General features: G+C 52.7%; 1 long non-coding RNA gene across 1 annotated transcript in view; it reads left to right on the forward strand.

Moving 5' to 3' along the window:
- The first annotated feature begins 484 nt into the window (after window positions 1-484).
- Window positions 485-20,051, forward strand: part of LOC123603943 — a 110,016-nt gene continuing 90,449 nt past the window's right edge. Inside the window, exons 1-2 of the long non-coding RNA XR_006715121.1 lie at window positions 485-910; window positions 3,440-3,649. This is a non-coding gene — a long non-coding RNA (uncharacterized LOC123603943). The remainder of the gene's footprint in view (window positions 911-3,439; window positions 3,650-20,051) is intronic.

Consider the following 20,051-nt stretch of genomic DNA (forward strand, 5'->3'; position numbering starts at 1 on the left):
TACCACCTGTTCTCAGGATTAAAGGCAAGAGAGAGGGGTGGGGGGAGCAATGGGAAAAGTAGGTGAAGGGGATCAAGACGTACAGACTTCTAGTTATAAGATAAATCGTGGAGATGGTAAAGTACAGCGTAAGGAATACAGTCAGTAACATTGTATTAATTTAGTGTAGTGACAGATGATAACTGTACTTATGTGGTGAGCCCTGAATTACGTATATAAATGTTGAATCACTCTGTCGTACACTGAAACCCATGCAGTATTGTATGTCAGCCGTACTTGAAGAGGAAAAAAAAGAGTGGGGATAGGATAGAAGATGAGGGAGAAGAGAAGTGGGCTTTGGTGTCTGTCAGAGATTCAAATCCCAGGAAGGAATGTGGGCCAAGCCCCTGACGCTGCACCAGCACAAGGGCAGGACTTGGTGAATGGAGCAATTGTTCCCGGGTGTGTAGGGTTCCTGTGACTGGAGCTTAGTCACCTGGGCCCGGTGAGCGGCGGCTGTTGATCAGGTCCGGTCCCTGCTTCTTGGTGCGCCTGCCTTCCAGGCATCCCCACGGGACAGCAGTCTACCCCCAATCTCACAGACCTCAGGGGAAGGAGTGCCCAGACTCCTGCTTACTAATGCATTCCATCGTCAACCCCTCAGAGCCAGGAAGTCCTCCTGTGTGTCTACACTTAATCCCCCTCACCAGATCTGAAGCTTATTTTCTTTCGCTCTTTCTTTAGGGGGAAAAGACTGAGATTCTGCTCAGGCAAGACATTTGACTTGCGCAGCAAGCGGCTCTATGTTGCAATCTCCCTGTGAAATCACTTCGCAAGGAGATCCAGGAGGGGGAAGTGAGAGGGGCTGAGGAACGAGGGGTAACATCCCCGGCTTTGTCCTTTAACGGCTTTTGGAAGGGACGACATCGCTGTATGTGCTCATATCTGCCCTTGGGACTTATATCCTCAGCGGCGTGCTCCAGGTCTCCATGTGGCCATTTCAGAGGAATTCGAGATACACTCTGACCCTGCTCCTCCAGCACACTGCCTTGCACCTCCTCCAGGGCTCCCGAGCTCAGGGCACGCGTCTCTGTTCATCTGTTCACACAATCGGGCCCCTGGGAGGCACCCTCTGGCACACCCCGTCTCCCGCCCCTGGGGCGATCCAGCCCGAAGTCTTGTTACTTTGATGTCCTACAGCCCTTGACTCTGTCCACTTCTGCCCATCTTTGCAGCTGCCCCCTAGTCCAGTTGCCTTTGTCCCCTCCCCAGCTGCAGCAACATCCTAGCCATCCACCCACTTTTATCTTGCCCCCCTGTTGGACCGTTCTCCATGCAGGGCCCAGAGCCAGCTCTGCCAAATACAGACTGACTCTTGGACTTGCCTGCTTTAGCCTTCCAGTGGCAGCTCATTGTCCTTTGTATAAAGACCAACTCTTTTGTGTGACCTATGATCCCTTATCTGTGGTCATGATGCCCCTTGCCCTCTGCTTCCCAGGTGCTTTGGCCACCTTCTCCCATTTCCTCAAACATACTACTTTCTCTCCAGGGCCCTGACACACGCTCTCACCTTTTCCTGGACTCCTTTCTGCTCTACCCGAGTCTACCAGGTTAATTGTCCCCTTAGATGTCAACTCAGTGGTTACTTCTGGCAAAATCTCCCCTGACCCTCAGACTAGCTCCTGTGTTGTTAGGAAAGTCTCTCCTAGGAGCCCCTGGACTCCCCCCTGGTTAATCCTCCGAAACTTGATTTCGGCTCAGGTCGTGATCTCGCAGTTCATGGGTTCAAGTCCCGCGTCAGGCTCTGCATGGATAGCGTGGAGCCTGCTTGGAATTCTCTGCCTCTCTCTCTGCCCCTCCCCTACCTCTCTCAAAAATAAATAGATTACCAAAAACCCCGCCACCGCCACTACCAGCAAAAGTTCTCCTAGGCCAGAATTCCTTTCCTGCGGCGTCCCTAGCTGAGTTTGCAGGGAGGCGTTCATGAGCGTGGCCGTTTGATTGACAGCTGTCTCAACAGCCCCGCACACTATAAGCTCTAGGACAGAGGAGTCCTGTTGGTTTTGTTGGGCGTTTGACCCGGTGTCTAGTGTGAAGTTGGGCATGCAGTAGGCACGTCTGTGGAATGAGTATTTATGTCTCAGTTTTGACAAGGATGAGGACTTTCCCAGCCTCCCCTTTGGGGATTGTCTTGGAGCCCATGCCTAATTCCCCTGGCATCCTTTCTCTGGCCGTGCTCCTTTCTCACCACCTGGGTCACCTTTGGGGCAGGGGGTTCAGTGTTGAGACCAGACATGAGCCATTCACCCGATGCCTTATGTAGAGCAGTTGTCAAACCCTGACCTACAATAGCTTTGTGCTTTTGCATGGCTGGTGTGCCGTCCATGGATGGTCTTTGCAAATGGGATTATACGCGATTGCTTGTGGAAGGGCTCTTGTTTTTTTTTATAGGAACCCTGTGGTAAAGAAAAAAACCAATCCTTTGGTAAAGCAAATGATGACCAGCTAATTTGTCCCTCCTCTGACTTCAGGTTAGTGTATGTACTGAAAGAACTTTGTCGGCCATCTTTTAGAGAAATGAGTGGCATCAGCTGGCCAGAAAATCCTTGAGGGAGTGAGGTCAAGGGGCCCTGGTGATGATGAGGTCTTCTTAGTCACCTGGTTCTGCCCCTCAGTCTCAGAAGTGAGGCAAAGGGCATTTGGTATTTCCCACAAATGAATTGTGACTGTTTCCAAACTTTCCATTGGGTTGAAGAGCTAATTCTGGGCATCCTCTCCTACCGCCAACAGACCCTCTCTCTCTCAGCCCCTGTGTAGCCCTAGCAGGTCAGCATGGATGGGGGAAAATACCACCTTGATGGTCCAGGTGGTCTCCTGGGAATGTTGGCCTGGGTTTTCATCCCGGTTTTGTCACTGGCTCTCTGTGTAAGCTGGATCGTGACTTCATCTTCTGAACTCAGTCTCCTGCCCGATACATCTCTTACAGGTGTGTGGGGCTCACTCAAAGGTAGTGTTCAAATCCAGGAAAGCCTGAGGGTTGAAATATACCAGTTAGCAAATTCTCATCTTCTAGTATGATTTTCAAATGCTTGATCTTCTCGGGTTTTTTGTTTTTTTGTTGTTTTTTTTTGAGAGAGACTGGGAGGTAGTGGGGGAGGGGCAGAGAGAAAGAGGAAGACAGAGAATCCCAAGCAGGCTCCATAGCTGTCAGTGCAGAGCCTGACACAGGGCTCAAACCCACGCGCTGCGAGATCATGACCTGAGCCGAAACCAGGAGTCGGACGCTCAACCGACCGAGCCACCGAGCTGCACCTATATCTTCTGTTCTAATGTGTAACCTTCGTGCATAGGTTCACCTTACTTCCCTGGGCCTTAGTTTGCCCATCTGTGAAACAAGATGGGTTGATTCTGCGTTGGCACGGAGGAGAACTAAATTCTCTCTCTCTCTTTCCTTCCCCAGCAAAGGCAGACAGACATCCCTAATGAACTCCCAAGAATGCAGTCCTTCTCAGAAGAGCAATCGGATAGCCTGCCAGGACTAAGCTACCCAGGTTTGGTTCAGGGCTGAAGCTGTTTGCCGGTCATGGAGAGTAAATGCTCACAAATCATCTGGGAGGTACGGACAAGAGAAGCAAGGTCCAGGGAAGCTGACTTGCCTAATACTTGGGAGGTAAGGACATCTATGAACTGACAGCTGGCTTTGGAAAGATTGTTTGGGTGGATTCTCATGTTAGGAACATACTGAGCAGGTCTAACCCCAGGCCAGAGTGGGCCATTTGTGTGTTCCAAAGGAGGCATCAGCTTTCTTTCCTGCCCATCCCCACCGCCCCCCACCCGGGGCCCTTGACTTTGTCCTCTGATAAAGGTCATTGTGTTTGTGTCCTTTTGTCTGCCTGCTTCCCCTCCTGGGGTGAACACAGTAGACCCCCACAAGGATGCTGCCAGTTCTTGCCAAAACAGATCCGTGGCCATGGCCATGGCCCTTCCTGGGGCCTGGGGCCTGAGAGCTTTCTCTGGAACAAGGATTTGGGGCTGTGTGTCCTAGGATGTGTCAGCCTTTAGAAGCAAGCTGATTTCCCATCTTTGGAGAAGTCTTTCTGCTCAGAAGTGATCCACGCAGAGTTATTTGGGGGGCAGGGAGGAGGATGGGGAGAATGTGCTGCCTCTCTGTGTGCATCCAGAAGTTTGAGTGTTTCTGGACGCTCCTCACCTCGCTTTCTTTATTGTTGGGTGGCTCAGGAAGGAAGGGTCTGCCAGGTGGGGCCTGAGCTGAGATCTGGAGTGAGGAGCCAAGTAGGCAGTGCGGCATTTGGTTTGGGCTTCCCAGCTCTGTAGAGTGGTTGCTAGGGGGTCTGCCTCCCCGTTCAGACCAAGGGTTGGAGGTCCCACGGGAGAGGCACAGGTCCTCTCTGGCGTCTGTCCCTTCTCGTCCCCTTCTCTATTTTATTCTTTCCACTTTGCTTAAGAAATTGATGTAATGAAGATGGTCAGACTCCAGTATGCGACTTCCACACCCCAGATCTAGATTCCCCTCCCCCACTCCGCAGGCATGTCCCAGGGGCCACGTGCCCCTGCTCGCGAATCCGGGCATCTCAAACAGGCGCTTGGCTCTGACCTGGTTATTTAACAAATTCATTTGGGGGCGAACTCAGAGATGAGGATCGGAGGAGAGAAAGAATTGTCTTTTCTTAACTGTCCCCAGGACGCCTTGAGCAGGCTTGGAGGATTCTCGCTAATCTAATCCCTGTCAGAAAAGGAACGATAAAACAATTCAGGATTTAGAAGCCAAATCCCCTTCCTGCGCTTGCACTGTTTCTGTATCTCTCCCTTCCCATCTCCCCCCCGTCTGCAATGAAGCCGAGGTGCCTTTCTCGGTGAGGGTTTCAGTGGATAAAGGATTTCATACTTCGCTCTTTCATTTTTCATATTTAAATTTGCTTTGCTCTCCGGTTTGACTTTCCACTGACCCTTGAAGAATTGGCGTATTTCAAGGAGGGGGAAGAGATCTCATTATAGGAAATGAGAAAAATGGAGCAGAGTTTTAAAACTTTTAATGACTAAAACACAGTGTTCCAAATCGGTATTGCATCGGAGTTGAAGTCACTGTTTGGTTACAAGTCTTTTAGGCCTAAACGGGGTTGATGACATCTGTTTAATTTTAGATGTCTGGAATACATTCTGAAAATAATGAAATCCAAATGTATGACCAAATTAGAGAACAATTTTATCTGCGACAAAGAAGTTTTTAAAATAAGAGCAAACGTTTCGACCAAACAGAGTTTTAAAAGACCCATCAAACCTTTGGTCATCTTGCCTTGACTTTTCCCAGTGGATCTCCACGGTTGAGAGAACTTTCCTTTCCTTTTTGTGTGAATCAGACGTTATTAAGTAATTTTATACCCATTTTCCTATCCTTTCTCTGGGTGTGCGCCCTGCTCGGTGCTGCCAGCCCTGGAGAGACCTTGTTTAGGGGAGTGAGGAACCTTTCCCAGGAAATCTCTCTTGGTGAAGCATAGGGCTCAGGTCACAGACACTCAAGGGCCACTTGTTAGCTGTTCCCTAATAAGCTGAGCAACCTGGGAGGGGCCCCAGGGAAAACTGAAAAGTGCAAAGGCCTTGCTGATGGAGGAGGGTCCTACACTGGTCGTGTGCTGTGTGACTGGGGCAGTTCCCTGACCCTCTCTGGGCCTCACTTCTTCCATCTGTGTGAGCAGCTGAGGATTCTGGGAGCCTTGTTGTGCTGGCTTCTCTGCTGGTAGGTTCTGTTGTGGTGAGAACCCCCTCCTGTTGGGAGGTGTTCCGGATAGTTCTTCTCCCACTTCCTGGGAGCCCAGCACCTAGGCCGATAGGGAGACTGCCCATGTGAGTCTCCTTGTGGGCAGACAGACACCCCCATGTCTACTCTTCGCTGCCGGGGTAGATCCAGTGTGTAGACAACTCCTCCATCCTTGGCAAGACTTTGATGTATAGACAGTAAGTGAATTATGGTCGCAGTTTTACCTGAAGTCTTAAAATACTTGGCTGCTTGGCAAGGTCATTCTGCCTTTCCTGGGTGTTTGCACCTTCCGAACATCTGTAGACTCTTATCTCCCTGCCTTGTCCCCTTGCTCCAGGGTCAGCTCAAGTCCTCCCCTGAGAACGAGCCCCTTGTCTCTTGAGTTCCCCCAGTGACTCTGCCCAGTGCTGTTGGGCCAGGCTCAGCCGGCCCAGGGCCAGCTTCCTGGACCATCGTCTACACATTTCACTCATGGCTTGGGCTTGTCTTGCTTCCCAAAGACAGGAGAAGGTTTCCCAAGTGTTTGCCTTTGACCTGTGACCACAGAAAAGCCTGGAAATGGGGATTGTAAGCCTGTGGTGCTTGGGCTTAAAGGCCTGGGGTGAAGCTTGGGCTTAGTGAAGGCTCTGGGCCTGCTGGCATCTGTGGAAACGAGCAGGTTGAGATGTTGGCTGCTGTAGGCAGATGACAGATGGACAGATAATGCTCAGGTGAGTCCCGGCCTGTCCAGAATGTTGGGCTGGGTCTGTACCTTTTGTCCGTTAGCCCCTTGCTTGTGCCATCTGGCTCCTTCTCAGGACTTGATTTTGTGGTCACTGTCCCCCCTCACCCCTTAGGAGGCATCATTGCCTGTGATCTGAGCACGATCGAAGGTTGGCGTGATGGCAGGTATATTTGCAACATTCCTGGGAACTCTCAGAGCCCCCATGGTCAAAAGGCATGGACTCTGTTACCTCAAGGACAGTGGGCTGAAATCAGCAAGAAGGAATTCTGGAGGGGACAGAGCTGCCCCTCTGACGACAGGTAATTGGTAAGAAATGTGAGGAGGGAATTTCATTTAGGTCTGGGGGCTGGGGGACAGAGAGCATGGCCCCCTGGGCTGGGAGTCAAGAGACCTGGCCCCTGCTCCACGTGACCTTGAGTGGGCCACGCGCCTTGCTGGGCCTCAGCTCAAACTCTGTACAATGTGAAGTCAATACCAACCTGATAGGCTCACGGGGGAGCCCGGATAATAAATTAGAGTTGAAAATAATGATAAAGATGGCATTTCATGAAGGCCCAGACAAGCGTGAGGTGTTTTCAGTTGTGTTGGTACTAGTAGAGATTTATAAGGAGTAGTGAGATGATGGTAAGTTTATCCTTACTGTTGTTGTTGTTGTTGTTTTTAACCCATTCGGGATGTTGGGGTTGAAAGGATGTGGAAGTAGGAGGCAGGCCTTGGATTTCCCGGTTTCTTGTACCTAACTCTCTGTGTGGCTTTGGGCGAGTCCTGCCTGTCTTTGGGTCTTAGTGGCCCCGTCTGTAAAGAGAGGTCTGTAGTTCCCATTCTTCTTTCTCCACCGGGCCACTCACAGGGTGGCAGGGTGGCGTGAGCCAGCGATTTTGCAGCCTGGAAGCACTGTCGGGGTGGGTTGGGCTGGCATTGATCGCCGCAGTTGCTGGAAAGGGCATCCAGGCCAAGATATCTTGATGCAAATCCAAGGGCCAGTGCTGGCCTTGGGGACTGTTCTGAGCTGGACGTTCCGCTGTGGCCCAGGTGTACCCTGTCAAGTAACTCTGTCTGGAGTGAGGGGCTGAGTGGACCAGAGGTTTGTCAGTGTGGCTGTAATTACAGCTCGTGCTGGGCAGGCATTATGCGTAGCTTAGTGTTCTCATGATGGCGTAGTGAGTTCACAGTGTCAAGGTTGGTTCCGGCTGCTTGGTAGACTGAAGGCATAAGGAGGCATAGGCACGTTTTGCCAGATGCAAATCAGAAGGCAGCCCTGGGGGCCAGGCGTGGTGCTGTTTCATTGTTTGGTTTTGTTGTACCAGACTTTAGTTTTCTGAGCAGTTTTATGTTCACATCAGATTTGAGGGGAAGATCCAGAGAGCTCCCCCATACCACCCCCCCCCCAGAGGCATAGTCTCCCCTATTATCCACCTCCCTGATCAGGGTGGGACCTTTGTGACAACTGATGAACGTTCACTGACCCATGATGATCACCCAAAGTCCACAGCTGGCATTAGGGTTCGCTCTTGGTGTTGTCCATTCTCTGGGTTTGGACAAACCTATGATAATATGTATCCTCTGTTATCATATTGTATAGAGTACTTTCAGCTCCCTAAAAAGCCTCTGTGGTGTTCACCTCTGCCCCCCACCTGCAATTGATCTTACTGTCTTGGGAGAGGTGAAAGGCCCTTGGCTGTAACATACGGGCCCTGCCTGTGTGACTCCAGAGCTGGTGCTTCTGAGCATAAGGCTGCCGGCTTGGCAGGTAGTCCCCAGGCCCAGGGCAGGTGTGGCCCAGGGCAGCTCGGGCAGGGGAGAGGTAGAGCGTTGGCCCGGGCTGTGATTCTTTCTCCCCTTCTCTGTCACCCATTAACTCTGACATAATAAGGACATTGATCGCCACCATATGGACGCTGGGCCTCATGGGAAAGGCCAGAGACTTGGGGGAGGTTGGGTGGGTGGTGGGCGGAGAGATGAGGAGATGGGAAGAGGCAATCCTTCACATCATGGTGACTGAGCATCAGGTCTGCACCAGGGACTGTGCTAAATGCTGGAGATATTGCAGTAAGCATGACAGATGAAGTCCCTGGCTTCCAGGGCTCATATTCTGGTGAGGGACACAGACAGCACACACATATATAAATAAATACGAAAGTTGTCAGTTGTGACAAATACACTGTAGAACATTAAAATTGGGTGATGTGATGGTGAACTCTTTTAAACTGAGTGGTTAGGGACAGTGTCCCCGAGGAGGGGACATTTCAGTGGAGATCCGTGTAACAAGGGGTCAGCTGTGAGAAAATCAGGGAAAAGCATTACAGGCAGATGAACCCACAAGTGCAAAGGGTTGGAATAATCCTGGTGGGTTGAAGATGTAGCATGGACAATGCAGTTGGATTTAGGAACCAAGAAGAGAGCGGTAAATGAGGGTACAGGCGAGGGAGAGTGTAGACCTTATGGGGCTATACAGGGTAATGTCTGGGAGTTTGGATACGATTCCAAGTATAATGGGAAGCTCCGGTGGTGATAGTGGTGGTGTGATTGGATTTGTGTTCTAAAAAGATCCCTCTGACCACAGAATGGACCGTGGATTTCAGGGAGCTAAAGTGAAGACAGGAGATCGGTTAGGCTAGTACAGGAGTGTAGGCGCAAAAGGATGGTGCTGTAGGCTAGGAGGGCGCTGTGTGGGCAGAGAAGTGGGGCATCAGGGTACGTTTTGAAGGTAGAGGTACTAGGATTTTCTGATGGGTTGGCACTCCATCGCGGCGTTGTCCCAGCCGAGGATTACTCCCAATTTCGCTCCTTCCCTCAGCCCCACAGCCATTCCTGAGATGGGGAGAGGAGGAAGAGCAGGCTCAGGTGAGAGGCAGTTGGGGGTGTGGCTTTGGACTTGGTAAGTTCGAGAGCCCTATCACTCATATAAGTGCCGCTGTCAAGGTGGCTGTTGTGAGCGTGGAGCCACGAGGAGGGTCGGGCTGGAAATCCATACCCACTGTCGCTGGCTTGGTGGTGGCATTTATAGTCAGAGACCGGGAGGAGGTGGTCGGCAGAGGAGAGGAGAAAAGGGGTTCACAGAGTGAATGCTGTGACTGTGCAGCCCATAGATGTGGGGGGAACTGGCCAGGAGGGGTGCCTGGGAAGGTACAGCCAGGGGCGTGTGGCATTCTGGAAGTCAGGAGGAAAGAAGGACTTGGGGGAATGGCCGATGTCAGGTGGGGATGCAGTGATGAATCCTGCTTGGGCAGGGCAGAGAAAACAGGGTGCCATGGATGATGATGTGCCAGGCATGTCCCCATGGATAGGCCACACAGCTCTTGAGTCATTTTGCCAAAATACGAAGCGGAAAAACGGGGTGGCAGCTTGAAGGGGATGTATGAGTCAAGGCAGCATTTTCGAGACACAGGAGACATTCCAGCAAATTTGTATGCTGTATGGTGATGCAGATGGGAGAAGCCGGTGGTCCTTAGGGGAGAGGGGACACTGATAGGAGCCACATCCCTGCCAGGGTTTGGGAGGTGGGACTTGGTGTGCAAAAGCAGGAGTGGGTGGTGAATAACAGCAAGTGTACTTTCTTCAGGCCCAGTCACTGTAGGGAAGGCAGAGAGTGTGGAGTCGGTGGAAGAATCCCTATGGTTCTCTGACCCCCCCTTGTCTGTGCCCAGACCAGACCTCTCTCCTCAACCTTTTGATTCCCCATCTGCCTCCTGATGTCTCCAGCAAAATGCCTCCGAGAATACTTGTCCTTTCCCCCTGGGGCATCCTGCTTTACCCCCTTTTATGGCCTTCCATGTTTCAGCCCATTCTCCTCCAGCCTCTTATCTCCTTCCTCCAGGGAGCCTCCGGGATTACCTTAGTCCACAGTGCTTTTTCCCCTGATTGGGCTGCTGGAGCCCTCAAGATCCAGGACCCAGATACACCTCTGGTCACTAGGCCTCCAGAGACCTGGGGGAGATGTACTTTCATCACCCCTGGGAGGGATGCTGCCTTGTCATGTCTTGGGTGCCATTGTTGTGAAGTCCTCTGCAGCTAGGGAGCAGGCCTTTGGTTTGTGGAGAGAGAAGAGATTGACGGTTTGGGCTCCAGAGTCTCACTCCCCTGGGTTCAAATTAGAAGTCCTTGCTAGTCGTACAACCTTTGGCAGCTTTTTAGAAGCCTCTCTGACCTCAGTTTCCTCATCTGTAAGGTCAGTTTAATAGGACTTAACTCCCTGGTGTTTGATGCTGGTTAAATGAGCTGACACACAAAAACAGTGCCTGGTACATTATCAGCACCCAACCAATAGCATCATCATAATGATTAATATGTTATTTTTTTCCCTACTGTTTCTTCAGTGGGACCTGAGGGAAGTCACTTGACCTTCCCATGCCTCAGTTTCTTCATCTGAAAACTGGAGATAGTCACGGTGTCCTCCTTAGGGGACCATTGAATTTTTTTTTTTTTTAATTTTTTTTTCAACGTTTATTTATTTTTGAGACAGAGAGAGACAGAGCATGAACGGGGGAGGGGCAGAGAGAGAGGGAGACACAGAATCGGAAACAGGCTCCAGGCTCCGAGCCATCAGCCCAGAGCCCGACGCGGGGCTCGAACCCACGGACCGCGAGATCGTGACCTGAGCTGAAGTCGGACGCTTAACCGACTGAACCACCCAGGCGCCCCATGGGGGCCATTGAATTTAATGAGCCGAAATGTGCAAAGAGTTTAATCCAACAGCTGGCACATAGTAGGTGTTCAAGAAGAAGAGCTTGCTGCTGGTGACGATGGTGGTGGTGGTAATTATCCCTCTGCCTTTCCATGTCCCCTGCTGAACCCCTGCTGGGGCTGTGGAGCTGGTTGCCTTGGGGGTCCTTCCCCCTCTGCCATGCTCAGGCCAAGGTGCCCCCCACCCCCACGCCTGCTCCCCCAAGGCTCAGCTGTTCACGCTTGGCTTTTCACCCTTCCCCATGAACCCATTCATCTCTGAGTCTCTGTAAGGTTACAAGGCTTTGAAAATTAATTTAAAAAAATCATACTCTTCTGACCCTTTAAACTTGATTTTAAACCTTCTTAGTGCTGTAATGAAGCCCAGGCTATTTGGGGCATTTTGAAGGAGTGTGGCTGACAGTGCCTTTTTAATTTACATAGAAACCTGGGAACACACATGGACCCAAATATGTATCTGTATAATTAAGGATAAAAATCATAATCCCCTAAGCAAGCTCTGCTAGTGAGCATCAGGTTTAATAGGGATTATGAGGAGGAATTAAAGTTGCCCAAGGGGTGCACTGAGAGACTTCAAACACCTTTCGGAAAACAAATTAACGTGCTTTTCAGAAATCATTTTCCAAGGGCGGCAGAGGGTTTTCCTCGGGCTTCCCTGTTTTCTTTTGAGATGTATTTTTAACACTTGTATAAACAGTTTGGGCCCTTGATATGGGGCTTCCTGTGCTCCTTTCATTAGCTGGTGTCTCAGCAAGAATTCGGCTCATTATCCGGGGCATTTTGATTTCCCTGGCCGCTGTTGCTGGTGCTGCTGCTGCTGCTGGGCCCAGCCTGGGGCCATCCTATTTTCTTTACTATCGCCTAGTGGTGTGGAACCAGTTGGTTTGTGGCATGGCTTGTTTCTCTGTCTTCCCACCCCAGCCCAGCTTCCCAGAGGTGCTCTCAGTTCCCTGGAGGACTGGACTTCTCAGGCAGGGGGCAGTGGCTGGGAGGTGGGAGGCTGGACCTACCTCAGGATCATCTGAGAAGTTGGCCGAATCGGCCTTCATCACCCAGGCTCCACTGGCCCCTTTGTTTATTTCCCCTTCCCCTTCCCTCAGGTGCATCTGCAGTGGACTATGTGGCCTCTACAGGTACTGAGTTCCCCATCACTGGAGGTGTTCAAGCGCTATCCTGGCTTAGGTTATGAGGGTATCTGTGCCCAGCTATAGAGCAGACCTGGATGGTCCTTAAAGTCCCTTGTAAATCTGAGATTCTGCAATTTACACTTTACACATGGACTTGGGCAGGGCTTTGCTGAACCTTTACAGCAACAAGGGTACACAGCACTGGGCTCCCCCCGTTCTGCTGTCCTTGCTTGGGGCGAAGAAGAATATGGTGCTCTCGTCTCTTCTGGAGGTTTCGGATTTATGCTCAGTTACAGGATTTCCTTTAGAAATTTGATCCTGTAGGGCCTCAGAACAAAAATTCCAAATGCGGTCTACCTAGGTTCCCTTTTAAAGCTCACTTTCTTCCTTGGCAAAACGGGAGTGATAAATGATAATAGCTAACACGTATTAAGTGCTTCCTGTGTGCCTGACATTGCTTACAAGCACTTGTTTGCTTATAACTACTTAGGCAGAAGTAGTATTATTGTCCCCACTCTCTAGAGCAGGACACTGAGACTCAGGGGGGTTAGTAACTTAGTCAAGGCCACAACTAGTAAGTGATGAATAATCACTTCCAATTATTCTAATTAGAACTATTCTAATTTTAATTATTAGAATAGCATCTAGTAATCAGCCTCTGGGGGTCTGCTGAGCCCTTCACAGGAAAGTGGAGGTGCTGCCTTGACCTACTCCGAGTAGAAAGCCAAGTGGGCATTGTCCAGCCATGGGTCTTGACCTCCTGAGAAGGCTCACATTAGTGCCTCTCAACTTGGTCAGTACCTTGGCTAGACCCAGCAGGGGCCAAGTGGTGTGACATTGCCTTTGCCGCAGAGGGCAGAGCTCCTGTGAGCTGGCCAGCTGGCAGCATCTGGGCTGGGCTGGTGGGCGTACATCTTCTAGAGGTTTTTCTCGGCTTTGCAAATGGGTTGGAAGTTGGAGGTGAGCTCTTTGCGGCTGATTCATGGTGAGTTCACATGAAGCCATGTGCCCACAAGTTGCTCTTACTTCCTGTTACTGTTGGTCAGGTGCCTGTGAGGCAAGAAGGAGGGAGCTTTTTTATCTTGAAGAGGGGCTCTTAGAAAAGGAGGGAGCAGGGGCTCCTGGGTGGCCTAGTCGGTTAAGTGTCCGACTTTGGCTCAGGTCATGATCTCACGGTTTGTGAGTTCGAGCCCTGTGTTGGGCTCTGTGCTGATAGCTCAGACATCGGAGCCTGCTTTAGATCCTGTGTCTCCCTCTCTCTCTTCGCCCCTCCCCTGCTTGTGCCCCCCCCCACTCCTTCTCTGTCAAAAACACATAAATAAACCATATATATATATGTATATGTATATATAGATGTATATACATACACACATAAAGAAAGGTAGGGAGCATATATTTCCCTGATCTGGAGGTGAGAACACGGAGAGGACTTGGCTGGAGTGCTCATGTAATCCTGCTTCCCATTGGAACTCTGTGTAAATCATCATCCACCCTCTGTGCCCACCCCCAGCCACCCCGGCTGCCTGCTCTGCCCTCACAGGGGTCTCTGGTCTCTTGTCTTGTGTCAGAGAGCTATGGTTACGAGGAGCGGGTGGCTAAAAGTCAACAGGAGACTTCTGCTGGGTTCACAGGTCTGGCTTCACCAAGGAGGTAGGATTTAGATTGAACCTTAAGGCACTGGTGAATTTCTGGCAGCAGGGAACGGGGCACCGTTGTTTCTGAGCACATCCATAGAACATGCGCCATGCTAAGCTTTCAACATCCATGCTGTTATTTCGTGCTCATAATGGCCCAGTGCTATGTTCTGCCTTTTATTGGTGATGGAACAGAAAGGGGAGATGACTTGGCCAGGTCACACTGGATCGGAACTCAGGATAAAAGCATGCCCCTGCTCTCTCCCCTAGCAGCTGGGGGAAAGCGTGAGCTATGGCAAGAAGGCCTGGGAGGACCTGTGGAGGTCCTCCACCTGGGCGACCAGCCGGAGGGGAAGGGTGGGAGGGCGGAGGTGGCACAGTGTGAGGCTGGTGCTGCTGCTGGTGGTGGCTATGTATGCCCAGAATGTCAAAGTCCTCAGTGGTGTGCTGGGACTGTTTACCAACCAGGTCTCTGGAGGGGTGGGGGGAAAGGAAAGAAAAGTAGCAAGCAGAAGGCCCTGATGTGAGGTGTTTGCTGATGCCCATGGTATGAATGTTTCCACCTTGGCCAGCTTCGAGTTACCAGTGTGATGGCAGTGAGCACTGAGTTCTCCTCAGCCATCAGGAGCTGCCCTCAGCACTTGCAGTGGCCGCATGTCCGTGGTGCTGGTGTTTGGGGTTTATCTGGGAGACAGTAAGAGAGGAGATGACTCTGTCAGAGCTTTTTATCAAAATGCAACTCTGAGGGTTGTCTAGTGGTGGGAAAAGAGGCTGGAGAAGATGGCCACCTGGGGGAGGCCAGTGCCGACCCCTGGAGCTGGAGGGGCCGGGACCTAGGGGAGGCAGCGGGTGGGGTCCCTGGAAAGGAAGGGCCAGATCCATTTGGTGTAGCTGATGTCTTTGCTTCTGTCGGAAACCTCGTGGGTCTCTCGCTCCAAACATGTGTGTCTCCGTGGGAGGCTTTTGGAGGCAGTGAGACCTCAGCGCCCCATCTCCCTTTTCCCCTCCGAGGTCAGGCTGGGCTGTGAGCAGTTTCACACGGGAGTGCTGGGCCTTCTTCTACACGGTCCAGTCCAGTGATTTAACAGCAGCAGCAACAACATTCCCCCAAGACATGACCTGGGAATTTTCATTTGGGAAAAAAAGATGGTCTTGGAAGTAAACCCAGTTGGGGAGTTCAGGGCCGAAGGGCACGTCAGAGTTTGTGCTCAGCTGTGACAGAGGCCCGCTGAGCTGCTGGGACCTCGTTGGGCCTGGGGAGGGATCCACAAAGGCCTTCTGCCCTGACCCGTGTGGTCAAGGAGACCGAGGCCAGGGGAGTGTGGCCAGACAGACAGAGCAGCGCTGGCCCAGAACCAGCAGTCAAGGCTTCCTGAGGGAAAGTGGTTCTAGCTGAACTTTGAAGTGTGGGCAGCATCTGGAAGTGAAGGGGCCCTTCGGGCAGTGTCTGAGGGTGTGTTTGTGGCAATCATCAGCCCCTTACTTGTCAGATCTGTTCCCTGCCTGGCTCTGTACACAGGGGCTGGCCCCACAAACTACAATTCCCAGGTCTCCTCGGCAATGGGTTCTGGTTAGGTCTGGCCCGTTGGATGCACCGACAGGAGAATGGAGGGGCAGGAGGAGGGGAGAGGAAGGGGCACTTCTTCCCCCCCGCCCCTCTCTGGCTTGGGAATCCAGCAGCAGTGTCTCCTCTGTGGCTCTGATGTCACTGTCTCACGTCTCCTCACAGTCTGGCTTCCTCAGCCTGATGAGGCCTCCTCCCCAACAGCCCTGGCTTCTGGGCTCTGGAATCGCTTCCTCCTAGTTTTCCTCCAGCCCTGGGGTTGGTGCTGGCTTTCTCTTGCTACTGCTGGTCTTTGCATCACCTCACTGTCCCCTGCTCGTCTTGCAGCTCTGTAACCAGGTCACTGTGCTGGCTTACTGGGCCTTGGCTGTGGGCTTTGCTGCCTTGACTGGCTCCTGACTGATCTCTGGGAAGAGACAAGGGGGCAGGAGAAGCCTCCCGGTGGGTGGGGTGTGTATCTTCCCCCCATCTTGCTCTTGGGTCAGACAGCCAAATCTGATGCCCAGCGACCTTCCAACTCAGCCTCTGCCTGTCTGGGCCCCTGACCCCTGAGCTTTCAGGGACTTCCAAACCTGATTCCAAGGCCACTGTCTGCTGGAGGCCTGGTACCTGGCTCCAGAGGCCTGTTATCATGTGGTTCCCTCATTCATGGGGTCAGAGCTACATACTGACTGGCTGGCTTTCATTCTTGCCCGACCCCCCTTGCTGACCCTGCCCTGACCTGCTCAGGTCGGAGGGACCTCGGACCTCTGGCCCAGGTCTCCCATTCTGTAGCTCCTCAGGAGCCCATATCTCAGTGGGAAGAAAGGGTGAGGCTGGAATTCTGTCTTGTGAAGGGGAAACACCTGCCCAGGTTTACGCAGCAGGGACAGGAGGCTCAGCCGTGGTAGACTTTCAGGCCACAGCGTGTCCCCCGGGGCTTCCAGGGAACAAAGCTGGGAAATCGCAGTCTAGTCCCTGCTTGCATTTCATGTGAAGATACGGGGGTCTGAGAGGAGCAAGAACTTTGCCAGAGTCACTCTGAGCCAGTGGTAGAGCGAGAGCTCAGGCTATGCTATGTCCGCCTGGCGCCTGGCGCCTGGCGGGCATGCTTCTGCGTCCTCAGCAGCTTCAGAAAGTACCATGGGATGGGCCAGATGTGAGCGTGCTGGGAGGCTAGTCTGCTTCCTGCTGCCAGAAGAGGCCTCTGCCGGGGCAGGGTGCTTATTCCCCAGAACCCTTGGAGGTCAGCAGAGGTCTCTTCAGAGCCTGGGGCACCAGGCCACCATTCTCCAAGTGCGGGGTACGCATGTGTGGCTGCCTGCCCCGGGCGTGGCCCTGGAGAAATCCCCAGGTACACAGCAGGTCGGTGCCAAGTTGCACAAGAGCTGTGGCAGCCGTGGTGCTTTGCGCAGGACTGAGAGGGCATCATGGTCCTGGGAGAGGGATGACTCAGCAGTGCTGGGCCTCTGGGGCAGCTGCCAAGGGAGGCCAACCTGGTGGGGATACCCCACCAGGGCGCAGGCAGTCTCTGGAGTCCTTTGGGGAGTGCCCTTGGCCTAGGTCGGTGACCTGCCATGCACACACTGAGTCCCCTCCATGCCCGCTCCCAGCTCTGAGGCTGCTGGACCATGCACAGCCCTCCCCAGGCTGAAGAGCTCCCCCAAAACTTTGGCACACTCGGCTGCTCTGGGCAGCGGACCTGGGTTTGCACACACTTGAAGTTGTGGGGACCTAGAGACAGACCATGCAAGGAGTTCAGTGGCTAGTCTCATCTGAGTGGGAGGTAGTGTCTGTGTAGGAGAGGGTCCCCAAAAGATGTCCAGGGAGGCTGCTGTCTAATCACAGAAGGCCTTTAATGACTGGCCTGCCCGGGGTCTAGTCTGTGAAAATAGGGAGCCATGGAAGGTTTCGGAGCAGGTAGGTGATAATGCCGGAGATGTGCTTCAGGAAGGTGGGGAGGGAACAGACGCAAAGCGTGTATGAACCTCCGCTAGGGTGGGGCAGGCCAGGCGAGGGTGAGGCCACACTGTGTCTGACCCAGGCATGGGAGAGAGCTGCTTCAGGCAGCGGCCATGGCGCTGGAGCCAGCTCAGTTCTTCTCGCTCAGCTGGTCGAGGTCTGAGGAGGAGCTGCTTTGGCCACTGTGGGAGGGGGACTGGGCTCAGGTAGACCGAATGACTTGAGAGCTCGCTGCCACCTGCTGACTGGCACCTTGGGCAAGCGACTTACAAGCCATTAAATTATTAAGCAAATTGAGACCCTCCTCTGAGCCTCAGCGCATCTGCTAATTGGGAGTGATCCATGCTTTCTAACATTGTTGTGGGCACTGATGGTAGGTAGTAGCCCAGCAGGGTGCCTGGGGGAAGCTGCTAACAGAGAGGGGTGGCCAATCCATGTGCTGGTTGACGATCCCCCCCAAAGGTCCAGTTCAACATCCTGCCTCTCAAATGTTCTGTTGGCCCACGTGTTCCTTTCCAAGGCCCCTTCCTTCACAACCTCTTTGAGGTGCCTGTGGGTCAAGGTGGATGATGTCAAAGCCCTACCCCTCCCTCACTGCGCCTTTGCCTCTCACTGTGGCTTTGGGTAGGACGAGGCAGGAACCAGCCTGCCCTCGAACCTACTGAGGTCACTGGAGGGTCACAGCTGACGATCCTGTGTCCTCACCCATGGGGCTGGGCCCTGAGTCGGCTCCCCCACCAGCGTTCAGCTGGTGGGAAAGATGCCCCACAGGGTGGGTGGCCTGACCAGGCTGCCTACACTTGTCACTTCTTTTTTTTTTTTTTTATTTTATTAAAAAAAAATTTTTTTTTTCAACGTTTATTTATTTTTGGGACAGAGAGAGACAGAGCATGAACGGGGGAGGGTCAGAGAGAGAGGGAGACACAGAATCGGAAACAGGCTCCAGGCTCTGAGCCATCAGCCCAGAGCCTGACGTGGGGCTCGAACTCACGGACCGCGAGATCATGACCTGGCTGAAGTCAGACACTTAACCGACTGCGCCACCCAGGCGCCCCTACACTTGTCACTTCTGAATCCCCCTTCTTGTAAAGGCTGTAATTGTCAAGCAGTTTCCTCAGAGACTTTTTAGTAAAGATATGCGAAAAGAATGTAGCTACTAACTGGACGTGTTTCTGGGAAGGCCCTGAGTTCTCTCTCAGCAAGAATGGGGCTAGGTTGGTAGGGGACGTGGACAAGCCCCTCTTCCTCCAGGGACCCCAACTTCCTTTCTGGGGCTATTGGAGCTGAAGATCAGGGCCTTCTTGTGGGCATGCTGGGGGTCCTGGCAGCATGGAAGAGGACAGAAGGCTCCCTGAAGTCAGACGAGGGGGAGGTGGCTATGGAGCTACATCTTGGGGGCCCCTGGAAGGGGTGGTGTCTCCCTGGAGGGGGGCGGTGCTGCCTCAGGTTGATGAATGGTTCCCAGGCCTGTTCTTACCCACGGACGCCACGCCCTGGGTTGCCCTGAGTGCTGCGTCCAGCTTGGTGGGACTGCCAGGCCTTTGTCTCCGTCAGTCCCTGGCTCTATCCTCACACCTGAGCCGTGAGCAGAGGTGACTGACACAGAGCAATGCTTTCTCGGCAAACAGGGCACTCCCTCCTTCTCTTGGGGACCTTCAGGGCAGGAGGCTACATTTGCCAGAGTGGAGGCCATGTGTGTGTGTGTATGTGTGTGTGTGTGTGAGAGAGAGAGGGAGACCTTTAGGAGGGTAAGGGGCTGGCGCTTGGGTCACACAGACAGCAGCCTGAGATGTAGTCTTGTAGCTGGAATCTTGGAGAGATTCTGTGAGAACTGCCTCCTTCAGCATGAGGGACAGGCTGAGGAGAGATTTTCCTCCCTGCACGGCGTCTGTACTGAAGACTGTCTTGAGCATCTGGAGAGACTGAGGGTGATGGAAGGCCTGAATGAAAAGGAGGCTTGTTTTGGCTTCAGTCTGATGCCCCAGGGAGGCTCAACCTTAGGAGAAACCACTGAGTCCCATGGTTACGCTGGGGGCCTGTGTGCAGGCAGATTGGACAAGCTGACCCACTGGCCAGATGACCCTGGTGTGTGACCTCAGCAGTGGCTAGTCTTGGCACTCCCTCCACTGATGGGTGTCAGTTCAGGAGGGGCATTGGGGCAGGGTGCCAAGGTCTGGCCCCATTGCAGAAAGCCTCCCCCTGCAGGCAACCACCCGGCTGGGCAGCCTGGGACTTAGAGTTCCCCCATAAAACAGAGTCACGGTGCTCTTGTCCATATTGGCAGGGGAGACGGAACCCAAACTGGAGAGAGTGGGTATAATGTTCTCAAGTGTAAGTTGTTCTCTTGTAAATTTTTAAATAAACCTTTGGCACCCGTTATGTCTTCATCCCGGGAAAGCCCTTGCTGATGCCAAAATTACAGAACTGTTTCAAAACGTGTGAATCCACTGAACTGATTTGAAGTTCCACATGAACACTGCTGAGATTAGAACTTTAATAGTTCAGGGGTGCCTGGGTGGCTGAGTCAGTTAAGCGTCTGACTTTGGCTCCATGATCTCAGGGTTTGTGAGTTCAAGCCCTGCGTCAGGCTCTGTGCTGTCAGTGCAGTCTGGAGCCTGCTTCA

The sequence above is a fragment of the Leopardus geoffroyi genome, chromosome A1 (genome assembly GCF_018350155.1).
Source record: "Leopardus geoffroyi isolate Oge1 chromosome A1, O.geoffroyi_Oge1_pat1.0, whole genome shotgun sequence".
Taxonomy (NCBI): Eukaryota; Metazoa; Chordata; class Mammalia; order Carnivora; family Felidae; genus Leopardus; species Leopardus geoffroyi.